The 12,784-nt window shown below is 33.6% G+C and overlaps 1 pseudogene; it reads left to right on the top strand.

Annotated features, from left to right (window-relative positions):
• The first annotated feature begins 1,398 nt into the window (after positions 1 to 1,398).
• LOC129490651 (NADH-ubiquinone oxidoreductase chain 5-like) lies at positions 1,399 to 10,881 on the top strand (annotated as a pseudogene).
• The last annotated feature ends 1,903 nt before the right edge of the window (positions 10,882 to 12,784 follow it).

The following is a 12,784-nucleotide window of genomic DNA, read 5'->3' as shown; positions in this document are numbered from 1 at the left end:
GATAATTAATATTTTTAGCTTTGCAGACCATATGGTGTCTGTCGTAACTATTCAATTCTGTAGAGTGTTGAGTGAAAGCAGTCATAAAAAACAGTGGTAATGGTTGTACTCCCATAAAATTTTATTAAAAAAAAAAAAAAACAAGTGGTAGGCTGGATTTGACCTAAGGGCCATAATTGTCTGACCCCTACATTACATCCTTGCCAGGACTATGAATATAAATTCTTTTGTTACTATGATACTTTATGATTAAATCTTCATTTTTATTACCAATACAAATCTGCCTTCTAGCTACAGAAAATGAGAGTTCCTTTATATACTGCCATAAAGGCTTTCTGTCTTTTCCAGCATGCCCTGAGTTGGTAGTTGACTAATCTTTTAGTCAATTTTTTTTCTTCAAGGTCTGTTTGGTGGATAACAAAAGTCAATCCAGTCCCTAATTGTATAACTAGTTGTCATAATTATTAATGTCCTTTTATCTTTCAAGTTTTAGAGCTATTTCTTAAGGTATATATTTCATTCCAATATGCTCCAAATGATGAAAGTTTTAGTAATTATACCAAGCTAGAGATCTCAGCAGCAACTGATTCCTTGTTGCCATCTGTTTTGTTTGTTTTTAATTTTTTTCAGCGAAAATAATTTCATTAAGGAAAAAATGAAAAGCAACAGTTTAAAGATTTTTTAAAGAGGCGCATGAAAAATTATGCTTATCCATTCTTTGACCCTTGTTTTGATTTTACACAAATGGTCTAAAACATCAAAATAAGCCTTAGTTGAGTTTAACTGAGTGGAAGATAATTAGATTCTTTACATAAATCACAACATAATCAATGAATCTCTATTTGACTAAACCATGTAAATATAATTTCAAGACGTAGCTTGTCTATATTCCGTGAAATCATGGATAAGAACTTGTCAAGCTAATTCTGAGTTCCCCAAATGCAGACTTTATATTTTACTATAAAAACAACTTCAGTAATCATACAAAAACAAAGCTCACATTGTTATAATAATTAACAAGGAACCAATTTCTTTTTACTATCCAAACAACTAATTATTTAGCCTTTAAAATTTTTTTCTGTATTATCTCATTACAGTAAAAATGCATTTGGTTCAGAAATTATAAAAACAGGCCCTTATCTTTCTTAAGTATACATATCTACTTGATTTCTTGTTGCCATATGAATGAACAGTGACCAAATTAGAGGTTTTCAACTGTTATGTCTGCTCACTGAGTTCTTTCCAAAGCATTTAGGTGAATGTAATTTAATCAGTGAGTGATCATAGAGGGCATATGAGGTGAGGAAGTAAGACAAAAAAAGATAAGAAGCTCAATAAAGGAAGCATTGACAATGAGCAGGTAGGAACTGCAGCTAAATTCTGATAAAAGCCCTCTGAATGACTAAAGAGAATACATTTCAGAATTGTCTCAATGAAGGAGAAAAAGTTGTGATCACCTACCAGCTCCCATCCCTCGTTTGTGGGAGATTGCATCTTTGCATTAATAGCCCCACCTCTACCCAGCCCCTCCAGACAGCTCTGGGACTCCCTGGGCATTATCTAGTAGAAGAAGAACACCCTCAGGCAGGAAGATGCAGGAAGCTACTGGTGTGTGTAGGAACTGTCTACTGAAAACCTCCAGGTGAACTGGGCTAATGTGTTCAGAGACCAACAAGATCTCTTACAAACGTATTTCAATGGATTTATTTGGAGGTTAACATCTGAGTTGTGACTGATCCACAGAAACACGTTGTAAGAACAATAAAATAATTTCGAAAGGTTATTGTCACTTAGCTTTTAGTTAACAAAAATACATAGTGAATAAATTAAAATGGGATTTGGGGTAGGTGGCTATACTATCATTTGCACGTATTCAGGTATCTCGGTGATCTAGTCAGGGTGTCAATGCCCTCTATCCAAAGACCACTAGGAACACACTTGTATTTGAACAAGTTGTGATTATTGCTCCTTGAAGCAAAGGAGAAGACACACCATGAAAAACCGTGGGCCGTCAAAGCAACAGGGTGTTAGAAAGGACTGGTTATAAAATTTGGGTATGTGTTAGGTAATTTTGGGAAATATTTCAAGAAGCATACTTTGCTCTGGACGAAATGCTATCAGGAAGCAGGAGTAATATTATGACAGCATGTTTGAATAAATCTTAGCTAGGAGGGTGGTAGACTAGAACAATTTTGTTTTTTTTTTAGACGGAATTTCACTCTGTCGCCCAGGCTGGAGTGCAGTGGCACAATCTCAGCTCACTGCAACCTCCACTTCTCAGGTTCAAGCGATTTTCCTGCCTCAGCACGCCGAGTAGCTGGGACTATAGGCACGTGCCACCATGCCCAGCTAATTTTTTTGTATTTTTAGTAGAGACAGGGTTTCATCGTGTTAGCCAGGATGGTCTTGATCGCCTGACCTTGTGATCTGCCCGCCTGAGCCTCCCAAAGTGCTGGGATTAGAGGTGTGAGCCACCACGCCCAGCACAGAACAATTTTAAAACTGTAGTTAGTAAAGCAACAGTCACTCACATTACTTATGAGTGGGGGAATAGTTGGTCCTTTGTGGCAGAGGCAATGGCCATGTGTTGTCTGTGTTCAGATATGATTATGGAATGTTTTTGTCCTGACCCATCAGATCATAGAACGGCCTTATCTGATGTTGATATTTTGTGAAATTGTTTATGTTTAACAGAACACCAAGGCACATCTCTGAATAGAAGGCCAGCTCATATCAGCAACAAGGCCCAGCTGATAGAAAAAGGCCAGATCCTGGATATCAGGGCATGCTTTCTTTCTCAAAGGCACAAACATAGTGGTACAGATTGAAAAACAGATCATTAAAATCCATTTCATTTTATGAAATGACATGTGTTTTTTGAAACAAAAGTCATTTACTGATATGGTTTCGCTGTGTCTCCACCCAAATCTTACCTTGAATTGTAGGTCACATAATGCCCATGTGTTGTGGGAGGCACCCAGTGGGAGGTAATTGAATTATAGGGGATGTTACCCTCATGCTGCAGTTCTTGTGATGGTGAGTGAGTTCTCACAAGAGCTGATGGTTTTATAAGGGGCTTTTCCCCCTTTTGTTCGGCACTTCTTTCGGTTACTAGGTGATAAAGGATGTGTTTGCTTCCCTTTCCATCATGGTGGTAAGTTTTCTGAGGTCTCCCCAACCATGCTGAACTGTGAGCCAATTAAACCTCTTTCCTTTATAAATTGCCTGGTCTGAGATACGTCTGTATTAGCAGCATGAGAATGGATTAATATATTTACAAATGAGTGTGGATGGTAAATGTAAATTATTTGGTTGAGAATTGATAAGCAAGAATTGTTTGTGTTTACATTTCTAAATCTTTTCAGTTTATGATATGACTATTTTTCATATTTAGAAACATCCACACATTTAAAATTTAAAATTGTTATATTAATTTAATATAGTCTTTAATCATTTAGCATGTTTAAATTAATATAAAAGTTCTCTAAGATAGGTCATTTTTTAAAGTCTTTATTTACTGCCACCTTTATATCCACTTATTTGTTTATAAAAAATGTTGCTGAATTTCAGAAAAAAAAATTTATTTAGAATTTTTTACAGTTTGACCATACTGGGCATATTTTTTTCTACTGAAGATGAAAAGAGACTTCTATGTGTATTATGGAAAGCATCTTTACTTTTGTATTCAGTGTTATTGTGAAAATGAAAATACTGCTAAACAAAGATGAGTTTCTCACCATATGAAATACTTTACTTTCAAAATAATAAAATAGTGTAGGCAAATTCATATTTGACCTTTTCTTATTCTATGCTATCAAAATATAAAGAAAAAGATAACATAAAATTATATAAATATAAATTTTACTGCTCAGAAATTTAGTCTCTTAAAAACATGAAATCATTTTCTTCTTACATTTCAGTTAGATTAGATAACTGACCATACAAGTTATAATTTTTGTTTTCAAAAGCTTAAATTACTAAATGTGGAGTTGATCAGAAACACAACAAATTATAATTACTGAATCAAATAAGATCAGTTAATTTCTCCATTTTATTTACAAACTGTATAAAATAAATTAATACATTCTGAAACATTTTAATTTGAAATATATTAAGAATACAAATTCTGGAAAATATGATGCTTGAAATTTATTTTAAACTAATCAGATTAAACTATTCCCCAATTATTCCAGTTACATGAGATTTGGCTCTAGCATGGAGGAACCAAATAAGAGGTACAGGTTAATAATATAGAAAGGTGAGCAGAAATCATTTGTCAGTTTTCTATGACATGTCATCCTGGAGTGTCACTCAGAGGGGAAATACTGATATTTGTTATAGCTCAGTTATACCCTTGTTTTATATGAACACATTTTGTTACCTCTATTAATATTCCTGACAGATGAGTAAAGTGTACAGCTGTCTGTTTCTTATGGCTCTGGCTGCTACACCTGGACAGCCTTTGTAATTAGCTAGGGAATGCCTCTTTTCCATCTGTCACTGCCGTGATAACCAAATTTAGTGCTCAGTAGAAATTTGTTGTAAAAAAGAAATAATGATAAACTAATAGAAAATGTACGTTATATAAAACTATATTTTACTCTTCCACTTAAAAATAATCATTATATGATCACACTGTTAAAAATAATTCTGCAAATCACATATTTAAGTAACCAAACAATAAAATCTTGGTGTACATATACATACACTATCTATATATTATAGAAAAAGTTAAAGGCCTTTGTTTTACATGAAGACCTGAGATTAGCATATCCTTAAAATTATTTCTAGGTCTACTATTCCATAATTCTAATATAGCATATTCTAACAAAGATAATGTCTAGTGGAGTCATATAGACAAAGAGGGACTCACATGTCTCAGAAATACTGCCTCTTATTTGTATACACAAACCGTAGCCTACCTCACGGTGGGAAATCCTGGGGTAGTAGAAAAAAATACATGAGTATAAGCTTATTCCCAAATATTCTAGGAAGCAGTTAGCAGTAAGCTCCCCTCTTTATGCCCCTGAAAAATGGAGAACACATATGTCACAACATATAAGAACCTCACAGCAAAGAGAAAATATTTTAACAATTTTTATTCTGGAAGTTGCAGTAAGACTGAAGTTGAGACTGAAAGTCTTTTCGCTGTGTTTTACGTCTAGATCAGAATTACATCATCATCACCTTTAATAGTGATTAGCAAAATTACTTACAATGAAATTTTATTTCTTAGAATCCTACTACCTGAGTCATTTCTCTTCTTTGAGTTTCATTCCATGGTTCATGTGATTGTTTTGTTGTTTTGAGCATTTTTCTATAATTCCAAAGCTAAGAAGCTTATTAAATGGGGCCAAATATTCTTTGACAATAATATTAATTCCAAAATTCACTTTATTTCAAGTTTTTTTTTCTGATTTAAACATTCCCAAATAAATGTTCATATTGGCAGAAATTAAGGGCAGAGTAGCTCTCTCAGGAGATCCTTGTCTACTGCTGAGAAAATAGTTTTAAGTCAATACAAGGGATTCATAGTCTTTTTATTTGAAGAAAACTTCTATCAATATAAAAATGTATATTATTATTATATTTTACCTTAATATTAATTTTACAATGCTTAAAATATAGTTAATTATATTATTCACTTATTAATCTATAGCAAATATCTCTTTTAATTTTTACACATCTTCCCCATTTTCCTTAAATTTTTACATCAGTGAAATATTCTCCAACATGTTTTCATCTATTTGCATACACAAGCATTTTATATATTGTATACATTCTATATAAAACCAATTCTAAATAAAAGTATTTTGTATATAATCCTTTACTAATACATATTTTCTGAAAGAAAGTATACCATCTGTATCAGTTAGTTTTTGCGGTGTAAGAAAACCACTTCAAAGTCACTTCTAAAGTTGGTTGGGCAGATTTTACTGTCTTGCCTGGGCTTAAAGATGTATCTTTGGTTAGATAGAGGTCTGGTACAGAGTTCTGCTAATATTTGCTCAGCTGTCTAATATGTTTGCGAGTGGGCTGACTAATATCTGCTCTAGTATGGCTTCATCAGAAGGGTTGGGATGACTTGCTGCTTTACCAAATGGTCTCTTATGGAGCAGACTATCCTAGGTTTCTCTTCATGGAGGTGCCAGGGTTCTGAGAAAGGGCAGAAGCACACAGGGAATCTTGAGGCCTAAGTTTGAAACTCACACATCACTTTCACTATATCTATTTGCCAAAGCAGTTCATAGGACAGCCAACAGTCAAGAAATGAGAAATAGATTCCACTTCCTTAAAGGAAGAGCTTTAAAGTCACACTATCTTTGAAGAACCGGGTGAAAGATTAGAGCCATTTTGTAATTAATATACCCTATTATCTAATATTATGTGCAATATAGTTCTATTTCATTCACCATTGTATGTTTAGCACCTGGAAGACTACCTGCAACATATAAGAAATAAGTATTTGTAAGACAAAAGAATGTAAAATCCCACCCCACTTGGAGGACTACTACTTATATGGAAAATAATATTGATTGTCTTGCCCAACATTTATTCCAACAAGGGACCAGCATGCTTTTCCAGAATGCCGATGTTTGAAAACTAAACCCTTTATTTCACATGCAGTTTAGTACTTAGTTTCCTGACGGAGGCTTGGTTTTGCAAAATAAGCATCTCCGAGAGTTGACAGAAGAAAATAGTGTGAGGCGGTGCCCACTCTAGGAAATGATTCTTCTTTAAGCAACACTGATGTATACTTTTCGCTTCTTCTTCTTCTGAGACATACCTAAAAGTTTCTGGTGTCTTGTTCTTAGGATCATATTGAAGCAGTAGCAGTTAGGTTTCTACATTTTAATCTCTGATTTTTTTCTACTTTTTTCCCTTTCAAACAAAAATTTAAAAAAATATAAATGCCTGTGCAAATAAGTAATTCACTTTTATCTTTTACATTTTTAAAGCCATTAAAAATACATTTTAGATTTGTTCTGATTATTTGTTCCAAAATGAATCACCAGGAGTGGGTAGCAACTAATGAGCATTGAGAAGTTCTACATCACATCTGAAATGTAAGCTTCAAGAAGACAGAATGTCACCTAATTAGTCATGTTAGCTCTAACTAAGGCCTCCTCTCAGCACTTCAAGAGACAGTCAGTCACCCAACAACCACTATGTATTCACAACTCATGAAAGTACTAACAGCTATGAAGCCTCTTCAGTTTGAATTGCCAATGAAGAGTCTTAATTTCCCACCACAATATGTTGTTCATATGACTACATTAGTTGAGCTTCTCCAACCCAAATTCACAAAGTCCTAAGAGTCTACACACTAAGGCTCAAGGACATTTATACAGAATTGGATCCATAGAATGTGTTGAGTTATACTTGGTGATTGCATGAGATAATCTTTCAAGGAAGAAGTATCAGTCCTAATCTCGCCGAAAAAAAAGTAGAATAGATATTTACCTATGAGAATGAAAAGTAAATAATGAGAGGTTTGGTTTCTTAGAAACATACAGTCTGTGTCTCTTGGAAAACTTGCTTCAAAAATAAAAGTTTAATTTTCCAAATTACTGTATTGTTCAACTAATATTCCTCCCTGCCAAATTGAGAGAAGTCTATTTGAATTTCCATCATTAGAAATTAAAAATAAACCTGATTTTTTTAATAGGGAATTTAAAATTTAGCCCTTTTCTCTAACAGCAAATTTTATGACAATAATCAAACTTTATTTTTAATTAATATTATACTTGTTGACATTTTAATAATTTTAAATGACATTTTAAGTCATTCACTTTTATTTTTTACGTTTTTAAAGCCATTAAAAATACATTTTAGATTTGTTCTGATTATTTGTTCCAAAAATGAATCACCAAGAGTGGGTAGCAATTAATGAGCATTGAGAGGTTCTACATCACATCTGAAATGCAAGCTTCAGGAACATAGAATGCCAAAATTCCCACTGAGGAGCCAAAAACTTGCCGCAATATTTCTTTATCTATGTTTTCACAGTTTTCATAACCTAACATATATACAAGTATACGTTAACATCAATTCATTTTCATTTCAGAATACTCAAAACTACAGAAAATGTATGACAGAGCAAAGTTGAGTATTGTTGTACATTTAAGGAAGACTGTATTCTTCAGCCCTCTCATGAATAAAACTTAAAACTGAAGTTTTTAAACGAATTCTTGTTAACTTCTCCAACCTAAGACAGATGGAACAGAGCTTACAAAATTTATTATCTAGGTTAGAGCTCCTCTCAGTGGCTTTATTTAGAATTTCACATGGCATATACGTAGAATACTCTCAAATTTATGGTCCCACAGAAGTTTACAGAAATAAAGTAGGAAAAAGGCTCACTTCAATACTCTGAGAGATATTGAGGGACAACTATTTAGGTTTCTTTTGTATATCTATAAAATGTTAAAATAAGGCTACTTAGAATAATATAAAGTACTCCAGATTTTTCAGATTACCCAATCATGATCATGGTCTTTTCACATCAGAGATACAAAAACAAATATCTTTCAAACTCTGCTTCCACTAATAGCCTCTTGATGACTTCTAGCAAATCTCACCAACCTTGCCCTACCCCCTACCATTAATCTAATAGGAGAACTCTTTGAAACTTTCATTCTCTTAATCAAATATCACTATAGTGCTTATAGGACTTAATATACTAATATACTTAATATACTAATTACAGCCGTTTACGCCCTGCATATGCTAATACAACACAACAAGGAACACTTACATATTATTTTAACAGTATGAAACCTTCCTTTACACGAGAAAACACATTAATATTTGTACATTTTGCACCTATCTTCCTATTATCCTTATACCCTAAAATTATTATGGGATTTTCATGCTGTAGCTATAGTTTAACCAAAACATTAGATTATGAATCTAATAATAGAAGCCTGCAACTTCTTATCTACAGAGAAAGTATGCAAGAATTGCTAACTCATGCACAAATGCCTAACAATATGGCTCTCTCAACTTTTAAAGTATTAGAGTCATCCATTGGTCTTAGGAACCAAAAACACTGATGCAACTCCAAATAAAAGTAACAAACATGTATTTTTCCACTACTGTAATAGCCCTAATTCCTTAATCTTACCAATTATTACTACCTTAGCCAATCCCTGCAAAAAAAGGTTCATACCCATTTTACATAAAAATATCTATTGCATGCGCCTTCATCATTAGCCTCATCACTACAACGTTTATATGTACAGATCAAGAAGTTATTACCTCAAACTGACATTGAATGACAATCCAAACTCCTAAACTTTCACTAAGCTTCAAACTATGCTACTTCTCCACAATATTTATCCCAGTAGCATTATTCGTTACCTGATCTATTGAAGACTTTTCAATATGATATTTAAATTCAGATCCTAACATTAATCAATTTTTCAAATACCTACTTATCCTCATCACGATATTAATTCTGGTTACTGTCAACAATCTCTTTCAGCTCTTTATCATATGAGAAGGCATAGGAATTATATCCTTCTTACTAATTAGCTGATGGCACAGCCGAGCAGATGCTAACACAGCAGCCCTCCAAGCAATTCTGTACAACTGCATCAGGGATATTGGCTTTATTTTAGCTATAGCATGATTCGTCTTATTCTCCAACACATGAGACTTTCAACAAGCATTTATTCTAAATCTTATCCATGACTCCCTTACATTAATTAGCCTACTCTTGGCAGCAGCAGGAAAGTCAGCTCAATTCAGTCTCCATCCCTGACTTCCATCTGCTGTATAAGGCCCAACCCCAGTCTCAGCTCTACTCCACTCTAGCACTATAGTGGTAGAAGTTTTCCTGCTCATCCACTTCTACCCTGTAATAGAAAATAACCCATTAATGCAAACCTTTACATTATTCCTCGGGGCTATTGCCATCTTATTTACAGCGATCTGCCCTTTAACACAAAATGATATCAAAAAAATGGTAGCATTTTCCACTTCAAGCCAGCTGGGCCTTATAATAGTCACAATTGTCATTAATCAGCCACATGTAACATTCCTTCACATCTGCACCCGTGCCTTTTTAAAGCTATATTATTTATATATTCAGGGTCCATCATCCATAATCTCAATGATGAACAAGACATTCGAAAAATAGGAGGGTTATTCAAGACTTTACCTTTCACTTCCTCCTCCCTTATTATTGGTAGCCTCGCACTTACAGGTGTGTTTTCCTCACAGGCTTTTACTCTAAAGACCTTATTATCGAAGATCTTTAGAGTAAATATGTCACAGACCAACACCTGAGCGCTTTCTGTTACTCTTATCACCACCTCATTGACACCTGTTTATAGTACCCAAATTATTTTCTTCGCTCTGATAGGGCAACCTCGCTTCTCAGCTCTGATTATTATTAACGAAAATAATCCCTTCCTAATTAACTCAATTAAATGCCTAACAATTGGCAGTATCTTCGCTGGATTCCTTATGATCAACAGTATTATTCCTACTTCAGCTCCCCCAATAACTATACCACTCCATCTACAACTCACAGCCCTAGGTGTGACCACCTTAGGGCTCTTATTAACAATGGAGCTTAATCTCATAACTAATAACCTTAAACTAAAGCACCCATTACAGATATTCAATTTCTCCAACATACTAGGTTTTTATTCAGCCACAATTCACTGTTCAACCCCCCACTCAAGCCTGTCCACAAGCCAAAATCTGGCTTCACTTCTAGTAGACCTAATTTGACTAGAAAAATCTATACCAAAGACTGTTTCACAAACCCAAATTTCACCCTCCATTACCATATCTACTCAGAAAGGCCTAATTAAACTCTATTTTCTCTTTTTTATTCCATCCATTCTAACCCTACTATTAATTATCTAATCTATTACCCCGAGCAATCTCAATTGAAACATAAATACTAACAAACAGTGATCAACCAGCAACTACCACTAATCAACACCCATAACTATATAAGGCAGCCACACCCACAGAATCCTCATGCAACAGCCCTGCCCCCTCACCCTCAAAATTTATTCAACTCCCTATGCTATTAAAATCAATGGTGATCCCTACCCCATCACACTCAACTATTCACCAAACCAACAGCAACTCTATTAATAACCCTAATAATAAAGCCCCTCAAATGTCAATACTTGACCCTCATGTTTCAGGATACTCCTCAATAGCCATCGCCGCAGTACAACCAAAAACAACCATCATACCACCCAAATAAATAAAAAAGACTATTAAACCCACAAAAGCTCTACCAAGATTCAACACAATGCCACAATCCACAGCACCACTAACAATTAGCCCCAGGCCTCCATAAAGAGGAGAAGGTTTCGAACAAAAACCTACAAACCCTATAACCAAAAGAATACTCAATAAAAATAAAGCATAAGCCATTATTCCCACATGGATTATAACCATGACTAGTAATATGAAAAACCATCGTTGTATTTCAACTATAAAAACACTAATGATCAACACCCGCAAAACACATCCACTAATAAAAAATTATTAACTACTCATTCATTGATCTTCCCACACCATCTAATATTACTACATGATGAAACTACCGCTCACTTCTTGGCACCTGCCTAATTCTCCAGACCATTACAGGATTATTAAATGCCTTCTCTTCATTCGCCCATATTAGCTGAGATATAAATTACAGCTGAATGGTCGGCGATTTTCACGTTAATGGCACCTCAATATTTTTCATCTGCCTCTTCCTACATGTTGGCCGAGGCTTATACTACGGATCATTTATATTCCTAGAAACCTGAAATACTGTTTTTTTATATACCGAGTTAAGTTTTGTAATTACATTTAATGATACAGTGATAAATAACTGGATGGTGTTTAGAGTAATATGCTGCCTAATGAAGCAAGGAAGCCATCATTATTTAAATTAGATGTACATATAAAGCATAAAGAAATAAGGTAAAAATCAAAAGAATCCACTATGAAAGAAACAGTTGTTCTTTCAGGACTTGCCACAAAGTAGCATTTTCGATTTCCAAGACTTAAAATACTATATACAATCTAGTGAAGAACAGTCAGTTAAAAAACTAAAATTGAAATACTATATACAACTATATATATAACATACTATATAACATTAATATTATATTAATACTATATAATATTAAAATTATATATAAAGTACTATATACAGTTAGTGAAGAACAATTAAAAGACTAAAATTGAAGACTAACAAAATCAAGTGTTGATGAAGATGTAGAAAAACTCAGATTTTCATACACTGTGAATTTGAATATAAAGTATTGCAATCACTTTATAATATATTTCAGCCATTTCTTAAAGAGTTAAACATATGTCTGCCATATAACCAGCTATTTTATTTTTAGGGAAATAAAAGTATATACCCATACAAAGGTTTGTACATATATGGTTATTTCAGCTTTGTTTATAATAAGAAAAGCTTAACTCAATTGTCCATCATCAGATGAACAAACCTTACACTATAGCATACTATAAAGTAAAATCCTAATCCTCAATAAAAAGAAATTGACTAATACATATGACAACATGGAAAAATCTCAAAACCAGTATTCTGAGGAAAAAGAAGCTAGACACAATAAATACTGTATGAGTCCATTAAAAAGTCAAACTAAATTGACAATATAAAATTATTAATTTTGATAGCTAGCTAGCAACATAGATAATTTTTAACATCTCTGTCATCTTAGAAAGTCCAGATACAGCCTTTTAAGAATAAAAGGCTACCATCTAAAAATATTAAAATATCATTTTTAAC

This window comes from Symphalangus syndactylus, chromosome 9 (genome assembly GCF_028878055.3).
Source record: "Symphalangus syndactylus isolate Jambi chromosome 9, NHGRI_mSymSyn1-v2.1_pri, whole genome shotgun sequence".
NCBI lineage: Eukaryota > Metazoa > Chordata > Mammalia > Primates > Hylobatidae > Symphalangus > Symphalangus syndactylus.
This window is presented reverse-complemented; position numbering and strand designations above follow the sequence as displayed.